Below are 23,603 nucleotides of genomic sequence, written 5' to 3' on the forward strand. Positions count from 1 at the left end.
TCTAAAAGTTATTGTAATACCTTGGAATGCATATATTTCCACAAAAAGATAAGTTAAAGAAAACCATAATAATCAGTTTGGCAGCACCATCTATCATGTGTTGGTATCACATTGAATCCAAACTATAATTAGACTTTTCTAATTTTTAATTGTTATAAAAGTATTGATTAGTTATTGCACTTTCTAGTCTTAAGATTAAATATACAGATCATCTTTCCAAATTGTACACCTAACCCATATCTATGTTAAATGTGGGTAAAATGATAAATTAGCTTCTCTAAGAGAAAGAAGAAGACTGGAACAGTTGCTTGATATTAGACCTTGTTCATTTGTTTTTCTTTAATTGTTAATGGTACATTTATTGTTATTTGTTTTGTTAATGGTACAAAATATGAAGAAAATATAACACAGTAACATCTTCATAATTATTTTAACTTCAATGATTTCTGAAAATGATTAATTGTTTTTTCAATGTTTTCTGGAAATAATTATTGTTTCTTGTTGCTTTCAACAATTATTTTGTTCAAGATCCTTTGTTTTAAGTATGAAAATTACAAATTCTTAAAATAAAAAATTGGTCTGTAGCAGTTTTCTTCTCTAAAATAAAGGCTTTAATTTATTCTATACTATTAAATCATTTAGAAATCTCAGTACTGATGATTGTATAGGCAGATTATATATTTAGGCTCACTAATCTTTCAAAATTTGACTATTTTTTTCTTAATTTGCATTTATGTTTAATACTTAATACATTTTAATACACATAATACATTTTATTACATTTAATACTTATAATAAAAATTAAATATCAATAGAACGTAAAATAAATTATTAGGCCATTCATACTGATGAGTACGGTGCAAGCTTTTGGTGTATTCTTGTATGTAAATTATTGAAATAAAAATGAAGTACCCCTTTGATATTAGTTTTTGTATTACTGAAGTCGGTACAAAATATTTATGAAATTTTGATCATGTAATACAATAAAATTTTTTATCAAGTCTGTGTTAGGTAATTCTCTTGTCTTGAGTTCAAAAGAATCCTTACTTCTTAATTCATTCCATTTTATTAAATTGTGTGTTTCTGGATATTAAATTCATCTTGTTGTTAATTATTTAGCTTTTTATCATAGAGCAGTTAAATTATAGGCCTTACTATAAAGCTTAAAGTTTCATTTTTATTGATATACTTAATGCTCACTTTTTTACGATGGTACATTAAAATTGTCTGTGTACTTTAGAGTTCTTAAATCCAACTGATTCTGATGAATCTGATTAAAAAACTTTTTGTAAAAATTGCTTTGCTCTGATAATTGATAAATGGAACAAGTGTTCCATCTTCCTCTGTCTAATCTGAAGATTTCTTCTAAATAAATATGTTTATAGATGAACATTTGTTTGAGAAAGTAGCTGAAGTTTTATTCTTGTTACAATAAAACACTAGCTAAATTTCTCGACTTGGTTGAGGTAACTAACTTGCTAAGCTGAAGAAATTACCAGTAAATGTATTAAATGTAAATTATTATACCAGTCAGTAAAATCTATGTGAGAAAAAAGTACCATATAAGTTTCAGCTGTTTGGGCTTGTAAACTATTTTTTGTTAATGTACTTTCAGTGACAGAACCAGAAAAGCTTATTTTACTGGCAGAATGTAAAATTATTCATGATTTCAAAAACATATTACAAATTTTTTTTTGTAAATTTTATTTCTTTGATTTATTCTAGTAGTTTTTTTTATGTATCTCAAGTAAGTAAATATGAATTGACTTACATCATGGTCAGTTGGTGATTAATGTTTTACAGACATCGCATAATTTCATTCAGAGTTACTATAATTTTTCTTTCGTCTTCCTTAAAATGGTACAGCCATCCTTTAAATGGACACGTAAAGAGGCATATATTTGTATTCTTTATTAATTTCATTAATTACTATGAAATAAAATCTCAATAGTATGAAGAAAAACTTAAATCCTGTATGAAGTTATTTTATCAGTAAATTCTGTTGGCAGCTTATATGAGTACTTTTTCCTAGTTTAGGTTCTCGTAGACAACTTGATGTCATGGATGTTAACACACAAAAGAACTGCGAGATGTCCGTGAAAGAATGGCAGAGATATTATGAAGATCCTGAAAAAGACAAATGACTTAATGTTATATCTTTGGAATTCAGCCATACAAAACTAGAAAATTATGTCCAGTCACCTGCTCTTGTTCGTCAAATAGATTGGGTCGATTGTGTTTGGCCCAGACATTTGAAAGAAGTTCAGACTGAGTCTACAAATGCTATAGATGAAATGATGTATCCAAAAGTACAAAAGTATTGTTTAATGTCTGTAAAACATATACTTAAAGGTAGCGAGGTACAAAAACTCAGTTCTTTTTTTGTTTGCATATCTTTTAAAATTAGAAATCTATATGAGTTATTTCTGTAATTTTTGTTATTAATTTATTAATAATAATTTGTTATTTTTATTAATAATTTTATTTTATGTCATGAAATGTCCTTTAATGTAATATTAATATGTGTTTTGAAAATGTGTTAACAATAGTGGCCAAACTGAAACTTTATCAGAAGTATTGTTAATAGGGAAGTGGTCATGGCTGTCATAGCTGCATGATACAAAATTAAGATACTATCCATTCTGCTCAAATGAGACATGTTCCTGCAGGAATTTAATTATTTAAATATATGTAACTCATTAAATAAAGAATACTTAAAAGTAAGAATACTTAAAGTATTCTTTTTGTAAAATCTAAATCTATTATCTTGATATCCCTACTCATATTTAAGAGTAGGGATAAAACCATGGCCAAAAGAGATACCCTTAATTGTAAACCAAAGAGTACATAAATATTAACCTTTCTAAATTAGTACCGCATCAGAACCAAGCACATGATTCCATTTCTCACAATATCCACAGAAAAAAGTATTTTTTTTTTTAGATTCTTCTGGAAGCACTGGGAAAACCTTTTTGATTAACCTACTTCTCCCATATGTTTGATTGACAGGTAGTTTGGTTCTCGGTGTAGCATTATCAGGAATCACTATGATGCTCCTTGCTGGTGGTAGGATTCCTCATTCAACTTTTAAATTGTCGTTAAATATATCATGTGGAGAAGAGCCTGTTTGCTGTATACTTAAAAATTGTTCTTTTGGTAAAATTTTTCAAGATAAAAAACTTATTGTATGGGATGAATGCACTTTGATTCATCAAGCTCATGTTGAAGTGACTGACCGTACTCTCAGAGACATTAGGTCATGTGATGAGTTAAAGGAAGGTATAACTTTTGTCTTTGCTCAAGATTTTTGCCAGTTATAGCTAAAAGAACAAGGGCTGATATCACGTCTAAAATCAATACCTATATGGAGATCTGTTAATAATTTGAATTTATGAACTAATATGAAAGTACATCTTCTGAACTCCTATTATAATTACTCAGTGTTGGAAATAGAGCGATATCACATGATCATGGTTCTGTATTTATTGATGCAAAACCATGTAAGATTGTACAGACTATTGATGCTCTAATTTTTTAACATTATCCTTATACTGATGATCTTTTATAGAAACCGTATCCTATGCCGTATTTTTATAGAAACTGTATACCTATGCTCAGGCACTGGGAACGGAGTGTCCACTGCCTCAACGCGCCAAGGTAACACCTGCACGCTCGCAGGAGATCCCAGGTACTCAGCCGCAGACCTGTCCAGCCCATTACCCCCAACGTCTTCTTCTCTGCTGGAACTCCTCCCATAGACAGAGCTTGTCCGTCATCTTCCTAGCATATCAATTCACTGCAGTCCACTCTTCCTCTCCGCTCATTAATATTCGCTGACTGTCTTCCGGCTGGAACATATTTTTCCCATAGCCCAGGGTATCTAACAACTCCTTTCACTCTTTCCTGAAAGCGGACATCTGAAGTAGACGTGCAGTGGACTCTCCTCCTCTCCACACTCCGGAGAGAGGTTGGTGTGGTCTAGACTGAATCAGAACAGGTATGCCCTAAATCCGCCATGGCCCACCAGAAACTGAATGAGATTGTAACCCAGCGAACCATTCGATCTCCGCCTTTTACTTTAAGGGGGCCTACCTGCACACCAATAGTAAGTCCGGCACGAGTGGTCAGCTCCCGAGTTGGATCTTTTATGCCTGCCTCAAATCTCCAGGCAGGAGTTACCGGGCCTGACTATGTCATTCCCAACTATGCCTGTCTCAAACCGCCGGAGAGGGACACCAGGCCTGACTTGTTTTTCCTAGCACCTCCCCGACGGCGGGTCTTGGTCTTTTCTTTTCCCCGTGCCTGAATGCTCCTAGAGTCCCCACCTGATTACCGGAACATGTAGGCCCCACGGATAACCTACCTGGTTTGTCTAGTGGTGAACGCATTTTCCCAAATCAGCTGATTTGGAAGTCTAGAGTTCCAGCGTTCAAGTCCTAGTAAAGCCAGTTATTTTTACATGGATTTGAATACTAGATCATGGATACCAGTGCTCTTTGGTGGTTGGGTTTCAATTAACCACAGATCTCAGGAATGGTCGAACTAAGAATGTACAAGACTACACTTCATTTACATTCATACCATCTTCATTCATTCTCTGACGTATTGTCTAAACGGTAGTTACCGGAGGCTAAACAGGATAAAGAAAGGCCCTCACGAATGGGGCTGTCCACCCTGCCCTACTCCACACTAATATTTACGCATGATACTCTCAGTGTCTTTAAATCCGATGACCTTAGAAGCAATAGTGGCTACTAGCTTCCAGTTCTTGTCTGCGAGCATATAGGTAATCAGATTTTGAGGTAATAGGCCATCTGTGTGTTCGGCCGTGTCTTCAACGGGACAGAATATGCAGCATGGTAACGTTCTCCTTTTATATATAAATAGTAAAACTTAAAACTAATATCACAGGTAAAATCGAAAATAAAAACAAATACAATTTAACAAGGTCTGAGGTGGGTGTAAAAGGCCCATTCTCGGCTAACAAAAGCACTAAAAGAATATAAAAAAAATAAAAACACTAACATAAAACTTAAAACTAGGTTAGAAACTAAAATAGTAAAATTAAATAAAACTTAAAACTAATACAAACTATATAATAAAAAATTAAAACTAAGTTAAAAAAAAATTAAAATTAAAAAAGGGATACTATTTAGGCAACATTGAAATGCCTAAACATTGATGCAATGATGCCTGAACATTGATGCTTCGAATTGGGGCACCTCACCAGAAATGTTAGTGGCGTAAACAGGGAAAACACCTGTTTTAACTGAGGTGAAGAGGGCCATCGAGCTGTTGAGTGCGTGAAGAGACCTAGTGCCTGACATGTAAGACTGAGGGGGACTGCACTGGTGCTGTTGCGTGCCCTAAGGGTTTTGCAACTACATGGAGTACCGTGAACTGGGGGAGGACCAGGCATTCTTCTACCCAGAAATGAAGCTTGTTCAGATAAATTTGAATCACTCAGCACTTGCCAGAACGGACACATGGGGAAGATTGCTGACTGAGATGGCTGCATCCCTTGAGTTAATGTGTATTAATGAGGGGGACACTTTTACTTACTGGAGAGGCACCTTTGGATCGACGATTGGTGTTACCTTTGCCATCCTCACCCTCGCGCCGAGGATTGGTGACTGGCGGGTATCGGAAGATTTTACTGGAAGTGACCACCAGGCGATATGTATGACCATGGAGGACAATAGATAGAGTGTACCTGGAGGGCCCCTGATACATTGCTGGTCCGTGAGAAGAATTGACTTTCATGCATTTACTGAGGAACTTTCGCAAATTTACTGAGGTTACCGCCGCGGAAGAGAAAGTCTGCTGTTTGGTTGAAGGAAGCCTGCGATGATCTCCTCCCCCGAAGGTACATCAGGAGGGGACGTCCTTTGGTTTATTGGTAGACTGACGAGATCGTGCAAAAGCGAAAACAATGTCTGAGGGCCAGACAGGAGGCTAAGAGAGTACTACAACTCAGCCAGACAGCACTGCATAAATAGGTGCAAGGAGTGTCGGAGAGAGCTCCGGAAACTTATAAAGGGCTTGTTAGCGAAAATTAATCCAGGAGAAAGAGAATGACCCGTGGGATAGGCCTTATAATATCCTAGTTAAAAGTGTCCATAAACCGAGAGCTCGTGCTGCCCCAGTAGTCGAGGAGGTACAGGTTGTAATTAATGGTGGTTTCCCCCGTGGAGAAGGGGTATTTTTGAATGTAGATGAGGTAGAAAGTCCTCTGCCGTTTACTAAAGAAAAATTTGTTCAGGCAGTGGAACGCCTACCACGTGATAAGGTCCCAGGCCCAAATGCCTCGCCAAATTTAGTGGTCAAGTTGGCAATTGCGGCACATGTAGATGTTTTTCTAGAGAGATATAATGACTGTTTGGAAGAGCGGCTCTTCCCTGAACTTTCGAAGAGACAACGTCTTGTCCTAGTACTGATACCTGGGCGTGATCTGGATTTTCCGTCTTCCTTTCGTCCCCTAGCAATGATTGATGCGATGGGAAAAGTCATGGAGCAAATGATGCAGCAGCGATTAGTCCGAATAATTGAGGACTCTGGTGGCTTTTTGATGAGAATATTAGGCTTCCGAGCTGGAAATTCTGCATTGGATGCGGTGGAGGAGATCACGGATGCGACCTGTACTATAGTTACTGAAAGGAAGATGTGCGCGATGGTGGCATTAGATCTGAGGAAAGCATTTAATTGCGTTTCACCGTCATCGCCTCAGCGTTTGTGAACCTTCAGGTCCCTAGTTATTTAATTAGATGATATTGTCATATCTGAGGTATATGAGGCTTCTGAGAATAACACTTTACAGAGAAGTGTCGATCAAGGTGTTCCGCAGAGATCGGTCCTCTAACTAACCCTGTGGAATGCTGCGTACGATGAGGTACCGCAGATCCCTTTTCCGGAGGATGTCTCCATTTTTGGATATGCTGATGATGTCGCACTTAGCGGTTAGTGCAGCCACTAAGAAAGATATTGCTGACAAAATTCGTACTTCATATCGAGCCGTTAGTGCCTGGATGGCTGGTGTAGGATTGAAACTAGCGCCAGAAAAGACAGAGATAGACTTAATTACTAGTAGGAAATGACACCCAATCCTGATTGTTGAACTGGTGGGAAGGGGGATTGTGTGTAAGCCTGCCATCAAATATTTGGGGATATGGGTTGACGCGCGGCTTAGATTTGGGACCAATATCTTGGAGGCCAGAGAGAAAGCAGAAAGAGTAATGTATGCGGTTGCGGTTCTCCTCCCCAACACAAGAGGACATAGTGAGCAGAGGAGGATGCTTCTGTCGAGCGTGACGTACCCTTCGTTATTATATGGTGCGGAGATTTGGGCTTGTGTGTTACGATAAGGCAGATACAAACGACTCACTATATTGGAAGTGCGGCCTGCGGATATCATCCGCCTGTCGGACGATATCTCGCGAGGCAGTGGAAGTACTGGTGGAGCAATACCGGTTAATCTACTGATAGCCCTCAGAGTGGAAACTAGGAGGTTGCCATGACAGAAGAAAACAGAACAACTTCAGGCCTATACCAGGAAACTGATGTGCGTATGGCAGGAGCGGTGGGACACAGGTCAGAAGGGTCGGTGTACCTGCCATCTGATTGGGGACATTTGACCTTGGTGTGAGAAGAATCATGGCCAAATTGATTTCTTCCTTACGCAGTTTTTGGCGGGACACAGGCGTTACAGGGCCTTTATAGGTTTGCCCTGGCCTACTCGGACTGTTGTCTGGTCTGTGATGAAACAAAGGAAACCATGCACCATGTTTTCTTTTCTTGTGTGCGATTTGAGGCTGCTCAACGGCGTATGTTGAATGTACTGAACCGTGAGGTTATGTCCTTCACACTGGAGGAACTCCAGCACATCATCCTATTGGGAGAACAGCAGTGGACGGCAATTGCAAGTTTTAATAAGTTCATAAGGAAAAAGCTAAGAGCTGCAGAAGAAACGCGAAGGAGATGTCGGAGGATGCCGAGCGGACAGGCCCGCGGCGGAGCACCTCGAGGGCCTCTTGAGCATCTGAGGGTCGCCTTAGTGCGCTGAAGCAGTGGGCACTCTGTTCTTGGTGCTCGATGGTGTTCTCGTTATTATGGAAGACAGTTGCTACTTGGTAGTTTCTGGGCTGGTAAGTTCTGTGTGATGTGTGTGTAATTTTTACTCTTGGTGTTGGTTATTGTGTGGTTGCGTGAGTGTGTGTTACCATGAGTGTTCACAGTATGAAAGAAAAATCTGTCACATGTGTTTTTTCCTTGTGATGATGTGTTACTCCTTGTGTTTGTGTTATCCTTGGTGTTGCATGAGTGTGTGTTTGGATGTTTCAGTTGTGATTGCGGTGACCGATTGTGTGTATGGACGTTTTCCCCCTTCCTGAAGTAATGCTGCAAAACAGTTCCCAGGAGGGGTGAAAACCCAAGGGTGGAAGTTTAGTCAATAGTGCGCAGGAACATATATACACTTAATAACATCTTGTGGAACCTGTTAACGAGTCTGACACTGCTTTGGCGTTTGTAAATGGGGGTTCCTCCACCTCTGTAACAAAAAAAAAGAAAAAAGTATAACAAGAGTATTGTTTGATTTTGTTATAACAGTAATCAGCAAGGGTTCCTTCTATGTAACTTTGCTTGATTTCTTCTTTTTTTAACAAATTTTTGTATTGAAAATCCACTTTCTCTTATGAAAATATCAATATTGTAATGACATTTACAAAAAATAACATGAAACTATCAAATTCTAATGTAAACAATGTGTATCAACTTTCTATGAAAAGAATGCATTATTTTCTCATCTTTGTATCATATCTTCATCCTCTTGCAAATGACATTTGAAGAAATCTAAACAGATCATTGTTGGTCGTTTTTTCTTATGTGTGATTTTTTCTAAGGAAATTTTTCCATTTCATTTCTTTAACCATTTTTTCTTGTTCTAGCATTTGATTTTATTGAACAGTATATACTTCCACCTGTCAATTCTGCGGAGTAAGCATAGATTCTTTCAAGGGTAGTTAATTTAGTTACTGGTAGTAACTTGAATAATGTGTTTTTATGTAATATATTGTCTGTTTTTACGATTGTATAACAACACTATTTTTATTCAAATTTTATATTGTGATGATTTGTTTAATTTTTTGTCTTCGATTTACCATACCTTTACGCACTACTTCAAAACTGTTCAAAGCTTTACCTGTGATAAAATAAAGATGACAATCAGCCACTGGTAACTCTGAGTTCAGTCCAGTTTTTAAACTCTTTATTTCACAATTCCAGTGTTTTTCTCTGTAGCCACATTACTTCTTACTTCCAATGGTGCAGTTTCTGCCAGATGGTCAAATTTAATAATATGAGTTGCTCTTGCATGTGCAGTGTTTTTTCCAGTTTAATGCTACATCAGCATGTTTTATTTAAACAGAATTCCTTCAAACTTGTGTTTATTCTGTAGAAGAAAAATACAATGCCAGTTCTAATGTTCAAACAAAATTGGGTTGGCATTCCAAGATATGCTTGTAGGTTTGGGTGCTTTTAGGAGCAAATTCTTTAATTTGGATCTTGTTAGTGTTGCTTAAAGAAGAGAGTTCAATACAATCTCACACTCAGGTCTTTTTTGGGGCTTCACAGCATAAAAGTTCCTGGTCTCTCAATTTAATATTCAACTTCCCTCTAATCTCATTTCTCAGGTCGAATGCAAACTCTTTAAGTGTTGCTGGAGTTTGGCTTCAAGTCATTGCAGCCATAGTATTTGGTTGGTTTTATTAGAACCTAAAGTAGTTTTTCTTCTACTGTCTCGAAAATACTGTCTTGAGCGGCTACTGCTATATCATATATTTATATAAGTTACTTAAACTAAATTATAATCTGTTTTAATTTGTGTATCTGTTGTAAAATATTGGTGCCAGAATAAACTGCCCTTGTGGAAATCTATTTTTCTGATTTTGCAATAGATATATTTTTGCATTGTAACATACAATTGCCTGTTTTTGCAAGATGCATTCAATGAATTTTGAGGTATGATTGTCTTTAGGTATCTTATACACTTGGAGAAAGTATCTGGTGATTAAATGTGATATATGCTGCAGTCAAACCATTAAATACTTTTCCAGTTACCTGTTCTTTTTCAAAACCAACCTCAGTGTGCTGAGTTAAGTTTAGAATCTGTCTACAGCATATCTTGTCTGGTCAAAACCTGCTTGTTGAGTGATAGACTTTTCTTCAATTATCGAAGAAATATGGATGAGTATTATTATTTTGTCCAAAATTTTCATTTGATTGCAGTATATATAAAAATACATTCTTCTAGATTCAAATTGAAAAATTAAACCTATGTTCTCTGATTAAACAGATAGACAAATAAAGTTTTTTTAATTTTTCGCGAAGTCTGATAGCATTTCTTAAATTACTTTTTTGCGTACATTACAAGTCTGTAAATACAATTTTCCTATCACCCTTAGTTTTAAATAAATTAGGCTTAAAAAAAAATTATGCGAAGATATAGTTAAAATCTGTAAAATTTATAATTTTGCATGGCTATACCTCTGTTAGAATGATTTCACTGATGCTTTTCTTTTATAAATAGCCTCAGGCACATCCCTAATTAATGTCCAACAGTATTCGGCTAGCATGTTATTATTCCATTTCCCTTTATAGCGGCTTTCCATCACCGAAATGTGTTGGTGAAAACGTTCACTGTGTTTGTCACTTACATCTCCGAAGTTGTCCAGGAAAAAATCCAGATGTGAGTGGAGGAAATGTATTTTCAAAGACATATTACATCCCATAGCTCTGCATGAAGTAAGAAGTTGATTAACACTGTGGTAATTGTCGGATTTTTGTTTGCCGAGAAAACTTTTGCAAACGTCTTTAAATGAAGCCCAAGCTGCACTATCTACGTTATTTAACATTGAGTTAAATACATCATCTTTAACCAACTCTCTTATTTGAGAACCAACAAATATACCTTCTTTAATTTTTCTTTCACTTATATTCGGAAATTTCTGCCTGATGTACAAAAATCCAGGAATATCCTTCATTACTTTTATAAAATTTTTCATTAGTCCTAGCTTGATATGGCGAGGGGGTAAAATATTTTTTTGGGTTAAACTAAGGGCTCATACATAATATTTTTCCCATTTGGAGTTAAGTTGTCTCATTTCTTCCATTCTTTGATAACATAATGTTTATCCCTAGCTCGGCTGTCCCATTCATCAAGAAAACACATTTACTTAGTTTAGCCTAACTGCATGCATAACAAAATAGCTATAACTTTCAAATCACCACATATGTTCCAGCTATGTTTTTTATAATTTATTTTTTCAAGAACGTCTTTCATCACATCATATGTCTCTTTCAAATTAATACTACAAGCAACTGTTATTGAAGGATATTTGTTACCATTGTGTAGTAGAACCACTTTTAAACTATATTTGGATGAATCTATGAAAAGGCGCCAGCCCTCAGGTTTATGAACTTGTCCAAGTGCAACATAAGCGCACCAAAATTTGTGCAATAAATCATATTATTTGATAAATTTAAATCTCTAACTGAGTCATTTAATTTACCTTGTGATATAAGATGCGGCTTATTGGAAGATAATTCAAAATCAAAATCATTGTTGTCTTCTTCAATACTGCCTGATTCTTCATCGCTGCTTTCGAAATACACTTGCAGGTGGCTCAGGAACTGAAATAATTTCACTGTGAGGTACAGGCCTGATTGTAGATTGCAATGAAGGGTATTTTACAGTATGTTTAGATTTTTTTAGAAATTCCAGACACGCTTGTTAAACAAAAGTAACAATTGATTACATGATCCTTTGGTTCATGCCAAACCATAGGTATACCAAATGGCAAAGCCTTCAGTCTACCTTTCAGCCATCCTCTTAAATATACAGAATAATTAGTGCACACTAAATGAGGAGCCCACGTCTTATCCTGATCACCAGTTTTACACTGAAATTACAAATGATATGCTTTTTTAATTAAAGGTGTAATGTTTTTTCTATTTGATTTTATCGTAAACTCACCACATACATAACAAAAGGCATCCACAGCATTTACATAATTTCAAGCCATTACGACACTGCACTGTCAACAAACTTAAGACAGTGATAAGACTGAACAAAATTAATTCATTTCTAAATCCAGTGCTTAATACAAACAACACAGCTGTGTTTACAGCTACATGTTTTTACCTGCACAGACATGATTAATCTTGTCCATGAAGGCTTACTTTTCAGAATTTGATATGATGTCATAATATATGACTATGATATGATTTAATTCTTTGTCTAGTATCGTTTATTTATAGCTTACAAATTATGTTAACAAAGTTAAGCAATAAAAAATGAGCTAACAAAATACAATATAGGAGCTTAAAATGCTAACTACACATTGAAAAATGAAAAAAAATCCTTTAATTGAAATTTAAAAATTTTTCAAAAATGGTGGGTGATAAAAAGATTCTAAGTTCATATTCGTTTTCAGCATAAAAAACAGATTAAAATCATGTATCGCATCTTAGAAAACAAAAATTATGTTAATAGTGTTATTAATAATGTCTCATCACATTAGTCAGTCAATCTCTAATTGTGATCTCTATTCACTACAAATCATATCTCTTGTTTCCGTTCATATTTATAAGGACTTTATTTATAATGATTTTATTTTTTTCACAATCAACCATTTCTGTAATGTTTAAGGTACATGATCTGTAACTGTAAATGTTGGTCTTTAATGTTTATAATTGTTTATTGTTGCACTATAAACAGTCAACAAATTTATCATGAATTTTTTTTTCTGTTTTAATGACTAATCTATGTGGTTTAAAAATTACTAGTTCTTTTCTCTGATGTTATGCATAATGACATTGTTAAATTATTCTACATTCTTAACCCCTTCTTTAATCTTTTCAATATTCTTGTGTTTTTCCTTGTGGTGGTGTCAAACTGCTTTATGCACAAACTTTTTTTCTGTTTTTCTATTACTAGAATGTGAATTTTTTTATTTCTAGAAGATGGCTTTCGATTACTTTGTGTGTTAATTATTTCTAGTTCTTTGGTAATTAACATTGTTGATCTTTTTATTTAAAGATTATATTAAAATTCTGCCTTCTTGATATAATTTTTTTAAATCATTAAATTATTTCAAGTAGAGGAAGTCTGTAGTTCTTATTGCAAGTTTTATGTATAAATTTAAACTCTTTTGTTCAAAGAAAATTAATATTAAAAAAAAAGTATAACGGTTGTAGTAGTGTTGCAGTGTATTAATAAAATAAAATATTAAATGAACTGTTTTTTATTTATTACTTTCTATGTCAAATACAAGGTACAAAAATCCAATTATCATTTAATGTTTAAATATGACCCCCTATTGAATGACATCCCGTGCACCACACATTCTTCTAAGCAATATCAGGAGCTCTCCATTATTTGTCATTACAAATAGTTAGGGAAATTGATGATGGCAGCTCTGATGCATTCCTTTAATTCCAATTGGTGGCACTACATATTTGAATGACTTCTTGCATGAGGTACTTCCATAATAAAAAAATCAACTTATGTTAGATGAGAGGACCAGGCCGGCCAAGTCATCGTGATATGAAATCAGTCTCTGTGGAAAGGTCTGTTGTAAAAAATTCATGAATATTCTGGTCATGAGCACAGTCTTATTGGAAACATAAATGGTCCATACACATTTTCAGCATCCGTACTTAATGAATGAAGAAGTTTTACAATATTTTTAAGTAACGTTCACTGATGACAGTTACAGACATGCCCTTGTCATCCACTAAAAACATATATTTATTTTAATAATAATTTCACGACTCCTGATAGTAACCCTCATCACACAATGACATAGTCACTACGTAAGGGCTTGATATTCAGTTAATATGGGTTTACACCACCCCAATAATGCAATATTTATTTATTTACAGAACTACTGTACATAACCAAAGTGTGTTTCTTCTGGGATAAATAAGGTTTGCAACATCTGTAGATTATTATTTAAGGATAATACACATGGATATGCAAAACTGTTGAGGTTATACAAATTCTTGAGGCTTAATTTCTTGCACAATTTGTCATTAAATCCTGAAAAACAGATGCTGTTAATTTAAGGGAAGTTACCCATTTTGTAATAGTGCTGTAAACTAGCACAGTCCTGTAAAACTGAAGTTAAAATGTCATAACAAATATTGCCACCCCCAATATTAAACATGTAGCGAGAGTCGCGTTGTCGGATCGCGTGGGAGTTTCTTGATGCGGTTGCTTTGTTCAACCGACATCAGCAGTTTACCTAAGGGAAAAGACTCCTACCATGCTGATATAGGAAGTGAACCGAGAGATATGGCTGGCTACCAGCCAGATTAAGGTTCCAAGCGCTTTAATGGTGGACAGATACTTGCTGGCATTCAGCGGCCTAGGCGTGACAGCAAATTGCTGTCTTTGACGAGATAAATTTAATTATTGATAACCATATCGCACCCCGTTAACTACTAAAAGATATATGTTTTAGTAGTTACCCATTTTAATGATATACGACAAGTGGGCGGTGGGACACGCAAGCGAGTGGTGTATGGCACCACGCTTTTAGGTTAGTTCTTAGAGCTATTTAGGACACTGGTTGCTAAACTGTTTCGAGGCTCAGTAGCCGTTTGTGGCACAGAAAATCGGTCTTATGTTTTAGGGCGACCGAGTGGGTGGTGTCGGGAGAAATACCAAGCAAACTAATCAAATCTAGTATTATTAACTTGTAATTATAACGTGTTTTTTTCAATATGTCATTATAATACAGGCTGATTCAAAGAAACGGGAAATTTTGAAAGTTGTGTTGGTAGCCGTGGGCGATTGGTACCACTTGATAAGTGGCACCAGCCTCTCTAACCTAACCTGCCATTTAGTTGTCATGGATCCTTGGAGTGGTGCGCAACGTGCATTTGCTATCAAAGCGTTTTACAAGAACAATGACAGTTTGGAGGGAGCGCGTAGAGAATTACGCCGTCATTTTAATCTGGGACGGCTCGACCGTGTTCCATCAGCACATGCAATTAAAACATGAACATCTAATTTCGAGGAAACTGGTTCGGCAGTGAAAAAGAAACCTCCAGGCCGTGAGCGAACCGTCCGTACACCACAGAATGTTCAAGCTTTACAAGATGCTGTCACACGAAGTCCACATCGGTCAATCCGTCGTCTCTCAGCATCTTTACAATCGCATAGTTCAAGTGTTCGAAGAATGTTAGTGAAGGACTTGCAATTCCATCCGTACAAGTTGCAGATCGTCCAGGAACTGAAACCGAACGATGCAGTTGTGCGAGCACAATTCTGTAATGTAATGCTTCAGAAGATAAATGATAACGAAGAGTTTGTTCACGAACTGTGGATGTCAGATGAAGCGCATTTCCACCCAGTGTATTTGTTAACAAGCAAAATTTCAGATACTGGGCACAAGAAATCCTACGCAGCTACACCAGCGTTCGTTGCACAGCCAGAAAGTGACCGTGTGGTGTGCTATGTCATCTTACGGTGTTATAGGCCCTTATTTTTTTGAGGATGACAACGGTCTTGCGATTACAGTGACGTCGGCTCGTTACGTAGCCATGCTTGAAACCTTTAATTTTTAAAATTTCCCGTTTCTTTGAATCACTCTGTATTAATTATATTTTATTTATAAATAGCAACGTGACGGGAAGGTCCTACAACTGTGTTTTCAGTTTTTTTTATCCAATTTACTTTCATAATGTTTAAATAGTTCTTTAAATGTATTAAAAAAAAGAAGTGAATTATTTATTACGTATTAATTGAAGCAATTTATTAAGCTTCAAACCTATCCGTAAAGATATAATATGATTATTATATTTCATAAATACGATTCATGTATTGTATTCTTTATGTATTTAATTTGTTTTTAATTAATTTCAACAAATTAATTAATTTGTCGAAAATTTTATTAGTAGAATAATTCTGTAAATGGTCTTAATATCTCAGATGGATTTTTGTGTTTGTGTGTGTACATACGTGTGTATTAAAAACATTTAATTAATAATGATTTGATACGCTCGTTGTTAATAATCTTTCACTACATCGAATCAATTTGTAATTTGCAATTGTAGTTTGTTTCATTGCGGGTCCAATATTCAATAAATTGTAGCAATATTTAGAAATGAATATTACCCATGAGTCATATCGATATATCAATTCATTAATGTACTGTAATTGAAAATTAATGGCAATTCTAAATTGAAAATGAAGTAATTCTGAATTAATATGTGTAGTTTAGTTTTATCACCTGAAAAAACTTGTTTTTTTTTTTGTTTTATTTAATCTTTGTATATTATAATGTTTTTATAAAACTTGTTATATATATAGCCGAAAGTTTGTCTATTTACTTGTTCTCGAATCTCTCGAGAACCGACCAATTAATCTCTTTCAAATTTAAAGGATACATTCCTGTTATCCCACGGAAGTTTTTAAGCCATAAATCAGGTTCTAGGTCCCTTGGGGGTGAAGTTGTCAATTAAAAATATCGTTAAACAAGAAAAAAATTAAATCTCTGTCACCGTACTAAGAGAAGTTGTGACGATTTTCTCGTCAAAGGTGTGTGTACTTTAATTATCACAGCTACTATTATTCTGTTTTGGTTTTTTTGTAATTTAGATTCTTCTTCAGGTTTCTATAAAGCCTGAATACGTTAATTGTTATTTATCAATTTTATTCTCACAACCGGAAGGGTTGCGAATACTGTGGGTGTTCGTCCTGGCTTGACCAAAATGGCGAGCGAAGCGAGCTTTGCGGAGTCATTAAAGTTTCAAAAGTAGTGTGTAGCCATGATTTTGGTTAGTGTTATAAAGGGGCGGTGATTCGAAATGATAAACTTATTCCTTACTTTCTAGAATCTTTTTTTAATAGAAAATTTATATGATCAATAAATCGTAGACAATAGTTTCCATGAAAATATTCAGGGAATTTATAAATCTATATATATATATAAATGATAAGTTCTTTTGTGTACGCTTCAAAAACTCAAAATGTTCTGCACCGATTGAGCTCAAATTTTAGCACGATATATAACCCGCATCAAAGATTGTTTTCATCTATTTTTAATAAATCTATCTATCTATTTTTAATTTGGAAATGTAAACAAAGGAAAACCAATCACATCAATGCAAGATGGCCGCTGTCAAACACAGCGACCAACCACAAAGAGCCCGTATGGCTGTTGCCAATGAAAACAAAATCACAACTGATTAAGTAACAAATTTCTTTGAATTATATTTAACAGCTAAAACATCTGTATTTTATTAAAAAAAAAAAAAAATACCAAAACAAAAAGAAAAGCCACCAAGAAGGATGACTTAGAGTAAATAAATTAAAACACCCAACTTTCTTATAGTCCAGATAGACTTAAGTCTATGCAAACAAAAAAATTTGAAATAACCAAATACACAGAAAATAATATCCCTACATAATGACCAAAAAAATCCTTTGTTAGGTTAAATATTCACTTTTGTCTGAATTTACTGAAGGCATTTACAGCGAAGCATTGATAAATATTGAAGACAAGTGCTTAGCTAATCCAAATAAAGTTCTTAGTCAATTGGGAATGCCAGCACTCACCCGAGCTGCGATTGGTTCATTTGATGTGGATTTACGCCGTGAACAGAGTTACAACATTGGTGATCTTTAGTCATATGTCTAATCAAACATTCCCAAATTAACGCGTGAACAGAAAGGCATTTATGATCGCATAATGCAAATGATAAATGACGTAGTTGGGAGGACCTTCTTCTTGGATGCGCCAGGAGGAACTGGGAAAACATTCCTCATTAGATTGATTCTAGCAACGGTTCGATCAAAAAATGACATAGCCTTAGCTCTTGCTTCGTCTGGAATAGCTGCGACATTGTTACCAGGTGGAAGGACTGCGCATTCAGCTCTGAAGTTGCCATTAAACAAGCAAATCATCGAGACTCCCACGTGCAATATTTCCAAAGCATCCTGTATGGGAAAAGTATTACAAAAATGTAAACTCATTGTTTGGGATGAATGCACGATGGCACATAAAAAATTGCTTAAAGCTCTTGATCGATCGTTACGTGATTTGCGTGGAAACGTTCAACCATTCGGGAATGCTTTGTTATTGCTCGCAGGAGATTTTAAGCAAACATTGTCTGTAATTTTTCGATCGACACCAGCAGACGAAATAGATGCTTGTCTGAAATATTCAACACTGTGGCGACACGTACGTACATTGTAGTTGACTACGAATATGCGTGTCCAGTTGCAGAATGATCCATCAGCTGAGGTATTCTCACGACAGTTACTGGACATTGGAAACGGACAGCTGCCAGTCGATGAGACGTCTAGACGAATATCATTTCCTGATAATTTTTGTAATTTAGTAACATCGAAAGAAGAACTGATCGAAAAAGTATTTTCTGATATTCAAATTAATCATAGAAATCACGATCGGCTCAGTGAACGAGCTATCCTTGCCGCAAAGAATAAAGATGTCTATCGAGTTAATAATGTTATTCAATCCGGCATTCAAAGTGAGGAAATTACATATAAGTCGATAGACACCGTTGTGGAAGCAGATGAAGTAGTTAATTATCCAACGGAATTTTTAAACTCACTTGATCTGCCAGGGATGCCACCACACATATTAAAATTGAAAATAGGTGTGCCAATTATCCTGTTGCGGAATATTAATCAGCTAAAACTCTGCAACGGCACGCGACTCGCAGTTAAGAAATTCATGAATAACGTAGTGGAAGCAACGATTTCAACGGGACCTTTCAAAGGTGAAGATGTCCTCATTCCTCGAATACCCATGATCCCGACCGATACACCATTTCAATTTAAAAGATTGCAATTCTCAATTCGATTGGCATTTGCAATCACAATCAATAAAACTCAAGGTCAATCTTTAGAATTGTGTGGTTTAGATTTAGATGTGGATTGCTTCTCACATGGACAACTGTATGTGCGTGTTCCCTAGTCGGCAAACCAGATAGTCTTTATATCTACGCAGACAGTGGAAAAACAAAAAAATATTGTATATCCACAAGTATTGCAAAATTAAACTTCTATGAAACGTATGCTTTGTTTTGTTTCTCATTTCTCATCCATGCAACCACAATGTGCCACAGCGAAGCATGGCGGGTACAGGTAGTTAATAATAATTTTTAAAACAGTAAATAAAATGTATCTTTTCGATTCCAAACCATATTCTTTATATAATTTGGTTAATTTAAAGAATAAAAATGTTAATTTTAACTCAAAAAAAAAAGAATCTTGTATTATGTGGAAAAACAAATGTAGTTTTTCAAAGTTTAATTCCTAAGCTTTCAAATGCCAGTTGCATAATTCTCAAAAATTTATTTGTTTCATCAAACAAAAAAAAAAAAAAAAAAAAAAAAAACAGAACACAAAGCTTAGAAATTTGCATTTTTTTTTTAGGTGTAATAAAATATTATATAAATTTACGGTTAATTCCCTAAAGAAAATTATTAGATTTTATTTTTTGACACCTTATTTAATACAAATTAATAATTTAATAATTTCACTAAATCAAACCATTTTAGTGTCAATTTTTGCAAATAATTAGTCCATTGTTAATTTTTAACGTATTTAAGTTAAAACTCATTTTACTAATGATGAGAGTATTTTAACGGAATTTTCCCCAACTAATTTAAATCAAATAAAAGATAATTACAGCACGTCAAAATACTTTTTAGTAGCTGCTTTGGTGGACCCACTGTCCAGTTTAGTGGTGAACGCGTCTTCCTAAATCAGCTGATTTGTAAGTCGAGAGTTCCAGTATTCAAGTCCTAGTAAAGTCAGTTATTTTTACACGGATTTGAATACTGGATCGTGGATACCGGTGTTCTTTGGTGTGCTGGGTTTCAATTATCATCTCAGGAATGGTCGAACTACAACTTCATTTACACACAACACACACACACATGTCATCCTCATTCATCCTCTGAAAAGTAATTACCAGAGGCTAAACAGGAAAAAGAAAGGACTGTTGTAACATTGTGCACCTCTCCTTTTGATTGCAATCTACTGAACCAAAAGTTTCCAAAAAAAAACCAAAATCCAAATAATCTGGATTTTGGTCTTCATTTTAACTGTAGGAATAAGCCCTCATTGAGAGCTTTTCAACGTTATATATCATAAGTGGTATGTATTTTCATTGGTTCAAGAGTTATAGCCAAGTAAAATTTTAATTTATTAAATATTTGGATCGTACAAGGGGAAGGCACATCGGTTGGAATCCAACTTCATTTCCTTTTTTTTAACTTTTTTTTAAATTTAAATATACGGATTTATTAATAATTATTAACCTCTGATTGTTAAAAAATGTGTATATGCAATTTAATACGCGTACTAGGAAGTGATGTGGTGTCCACATCAGATTTTTTTTCATTCTTTTTAATATTAAATTATTGTCGTTCGGACAGCAATTATTCACGTATGTTTTAATTTTTTTATTAATATAATATCTGGTCTATTGTTTTATGTTTAACCTCCGGGCTACTGTTAGGTATTGCTTCAGAGGATGAGATGAACGATTGATTTGTAGCGTGTGTGAAATTGCCATGTCTGACCGGGATTCGAACCCGGGACTTCCGGATGAAAAATATTTGGTCTATTGGATATAATTGTTTTGTCTGTGAGTATTGATCTGTCCCAGTATAGTTTGTAGTTTCTATTTTCTAATACGTTTTCAGGTATGTACTTGTATTATAGCTTGTGTCCTGCGATAAGTCCATATTTAACTGCAAGTTCTTGGTGACTTATTTTCTCTTCTGTTGTTTCTTCAGTGTATTCTGTTCCAGCGAGTATTTTACAACCCTCTGTTATATCTTCAATAGATTTTCAATTTTAGGCATTTTTTTTTGCATTTTATTATCATCATTAGATAAATTATCCGGCGTCTATGGGACGAGTGGTAGCGTCTTGGTCTTTCATCTGGAGGTTCCGGGTTCGAATCCCGGTCAGGCATGGCATAATTGTAATTTTATCTCATCCTCTGAAGCAATACCTAACGGTGGTCCCAGAGGCTAACAAAAAAAAAAAAAACTTAAATTAAGGACAAAATTTTTTTTTTTGTCTTCAGTCATTTGACTGGTTTGATGCAGCTCTCCAAGATTCCCTGTCTAGTGCTAGTCGTTTCATTTCAGTATACCCTCTACATCCTACATCCCTAACAATTTCTTTTACATATTCCAAACATGGCCTGCCTACACAATTTTTTCCTTCTACCTGTCCTTCCAATATTAAAGCGACTATTCCAGGATGCCTTAGTATGTGGCCTACAAGTCTGTCTCTTCTTTTAATTATATTTTTCCAAATGCTTCTTTCTTCATCTATTTGCCGCAATACCTCTTCATTTGTCACTTTATCCATCCATCTGATTTTTAACATTCTCCTATAGCACCACATTTCAAAAGCTTCTAATCTTTTCTTCTCAGATACTCCGATCGTCCAAGTTTCACTTCCATATAAAGCGACACTCCAAACATACACTTTCAAAAATCTTTTCCTGACATTTAAATTAATTTGTGCTAAATTAATTAATTGAATTCAACTATAAAAATAAAAATTACTTTAAACTGTCTTTGTAGCTTCTTAAAATAAATAAAGTACTTAAACGAAATTAAACAAGACATTATGAAAGCTACCAGAAAGAAGTCTTTTCTAATTTTATTAGTGATAAAATTAGAGTATATTAGAGCAAATTAGAGCTTATATAGAGCATATTAAAATACAAAATAAACAGACTATATTATGAAATCATAAAAATCGTTAAAAAAAATAAATATGGATTTAGATGCGCATTTCGATTTTCAACCTATCATCAGTAATTGTAATTAATGAAATAATAAAACACCAATATTTTTTGTCCAATGATTTAGTATTAGTTTTTTTAATTTATTCCTTCATTTGTTTGTTATATCAAATAAGAACAACTAAACAATAAATTTTATCAAAGTTATTTATTAAAAATATTTTTAAATTTAATTAAAAATCTCCGGTATAATTTAATATTATAAAATTTCCTCAAATTTTTCTTTATGATTGGATAAAATAATTTTTTCAACATTAAAAAAAATAAAAATCCTTTTTATCTAATGTCTTCCTATATAATAATAGTGCAAACGACCCAACAAATTTTGTGGGAATATTTTAGGTACGGGAACCGATCAAAGTTTAAAAATATCGTTTTTTTTTTAATTTTACAACTTTTTTTTGCTTATTTAAAATTTTAATAATATTACAATAAAATCTAATCATAATTTATTCCCTCCACCAATAAAGTAATTACACGTAACTTTTAATCGGTTGTACTTAACCAATGCCAGGAAAGTATAATAATTTTGTTAATAGCTTTTTTTTATTACAGTCGCAGTATTTGAGTACACCTCATTTCCATTCTTTCTGGTTTTTTCATTGTACAAAGTTTCATTGTACAAATGTAGAGATAATTTCCTTTATTATTAATATAAATAAATTTTTTTACTTTTTTTAAAAGTTACAAAGTTCGGTAATGCATATTTATAATTTTTTTTTTCATATTTTGGTTTTATTAATATTGCATTTTATCATTTAATTATGGTTTTCTTTTTTTTAATATGTGATTTATATTTTATAGCAAAAGAATTTTATTAGGTTTTTAAATTACCTCTATGTATTGAACTGAAATTGATTTCAATTATAAAACTTGGAACGAAAGGCGTTGTAACTTTGGTTTCTTGTATCGGTCAGACAGGTAATAAATTCAAATATAGGTGGATGGATGGAACATACTCTTTTTTTTCTCTTACTTTGTTTTGTTCTCTTTTTCTCTCTTTAAGAATATATATCAAAATTTCCTCTTTAGGTACTTTTTTTTAAATCATGTTACTGTATGTGTTTATTATTTTACGTTAATAATAAAATAATAAATAATAAATAAAATAATTATAATAAAATAATTTTAATAGTTAATAATAAAATAATTTGAATTATAATTTATATTTTTTAAATATAGTATCGTGGTAAAAACGAAAAAAAAATAATTTTTTACTTAACAGAAATTATTTATTTTTATGTACTTAAATAAGTTAATTAAATCGATATAGGCTGATAATTTTATGAAATATTTTGTTAGCTTACATTGAAATTAAGGTTCGTCGTAACTGCCCTGTCCTTTGCTATGTTAATTTTAGCTATATTGAAGACTTATTATTTCAGGAACTATTAAATGCCTCAGGCTTCAAATTTTTTCTGGATAACTGGTATTCTAAAGTAGATTAGATGCATCTACAATTATAACTATCAACCATTTCCCTAATGAAATAAAAATTAACAATTATTTCATTTTTTAGGAATTATTATTTTTTTAACGAATAATTGTTCACATATCTTCATAATTTTAGATATATTGAAAGATATATACATATAGAATAATGACAAAAAATTTCAAGTTATCTTCAGTTGTCCTAAGAAAACGGTTGATAAATATAGAAAAATATGATTTTTGGAAAACGGGATTTAAAAATAACATAAACAAGTTTCACTTTCACGTCTATATAGCAGTCGCTACAGC

At 34.0% G+C, this 23,603-nt stretch overlaps 1 protein-coding gene across 3 annotated transcripts in view; it reads left to right on the plus strand.

The window, feature by feature from the left end:
* Nucleotides 1–2,394, plus strand: part of LOC142320369 (filamin-A-like) — a 78,665-nt gene extending 76,271 nt beyond the window's left edge. For 2 of the 3 annotated variants that reach the window (XM_075358074.1, XM_075358076.1), the window contains exon 8: nucleotides 2,033–2,394. The gene's annotated coding sequence lies outside the window, so the exon portion shown is untranslated. The remainder of the gene's footprint in view (nucleotides 1–2,032) is intronic. The other variant, XM_075358075.1, reaches the window with a different exon arrangement.
* Nucleotides 2,395–23,603: the final 21,209 nt, after the last annotated feature.

This window comes from Lycorma delicatula, chromosome 2, assembly GCF_047948215.1.
Source record: "Lycorma delicatula isolate Av1 chromosome 2, ASM4794821v1, whole genome shotgun sequence".
NCBI classification, from domain to species: Eukaryota; Metazoa; Arthropoda; class Insecta; order Hemiptera; family Fulgoridae; genus Lycorma; species Lycorma delicatula.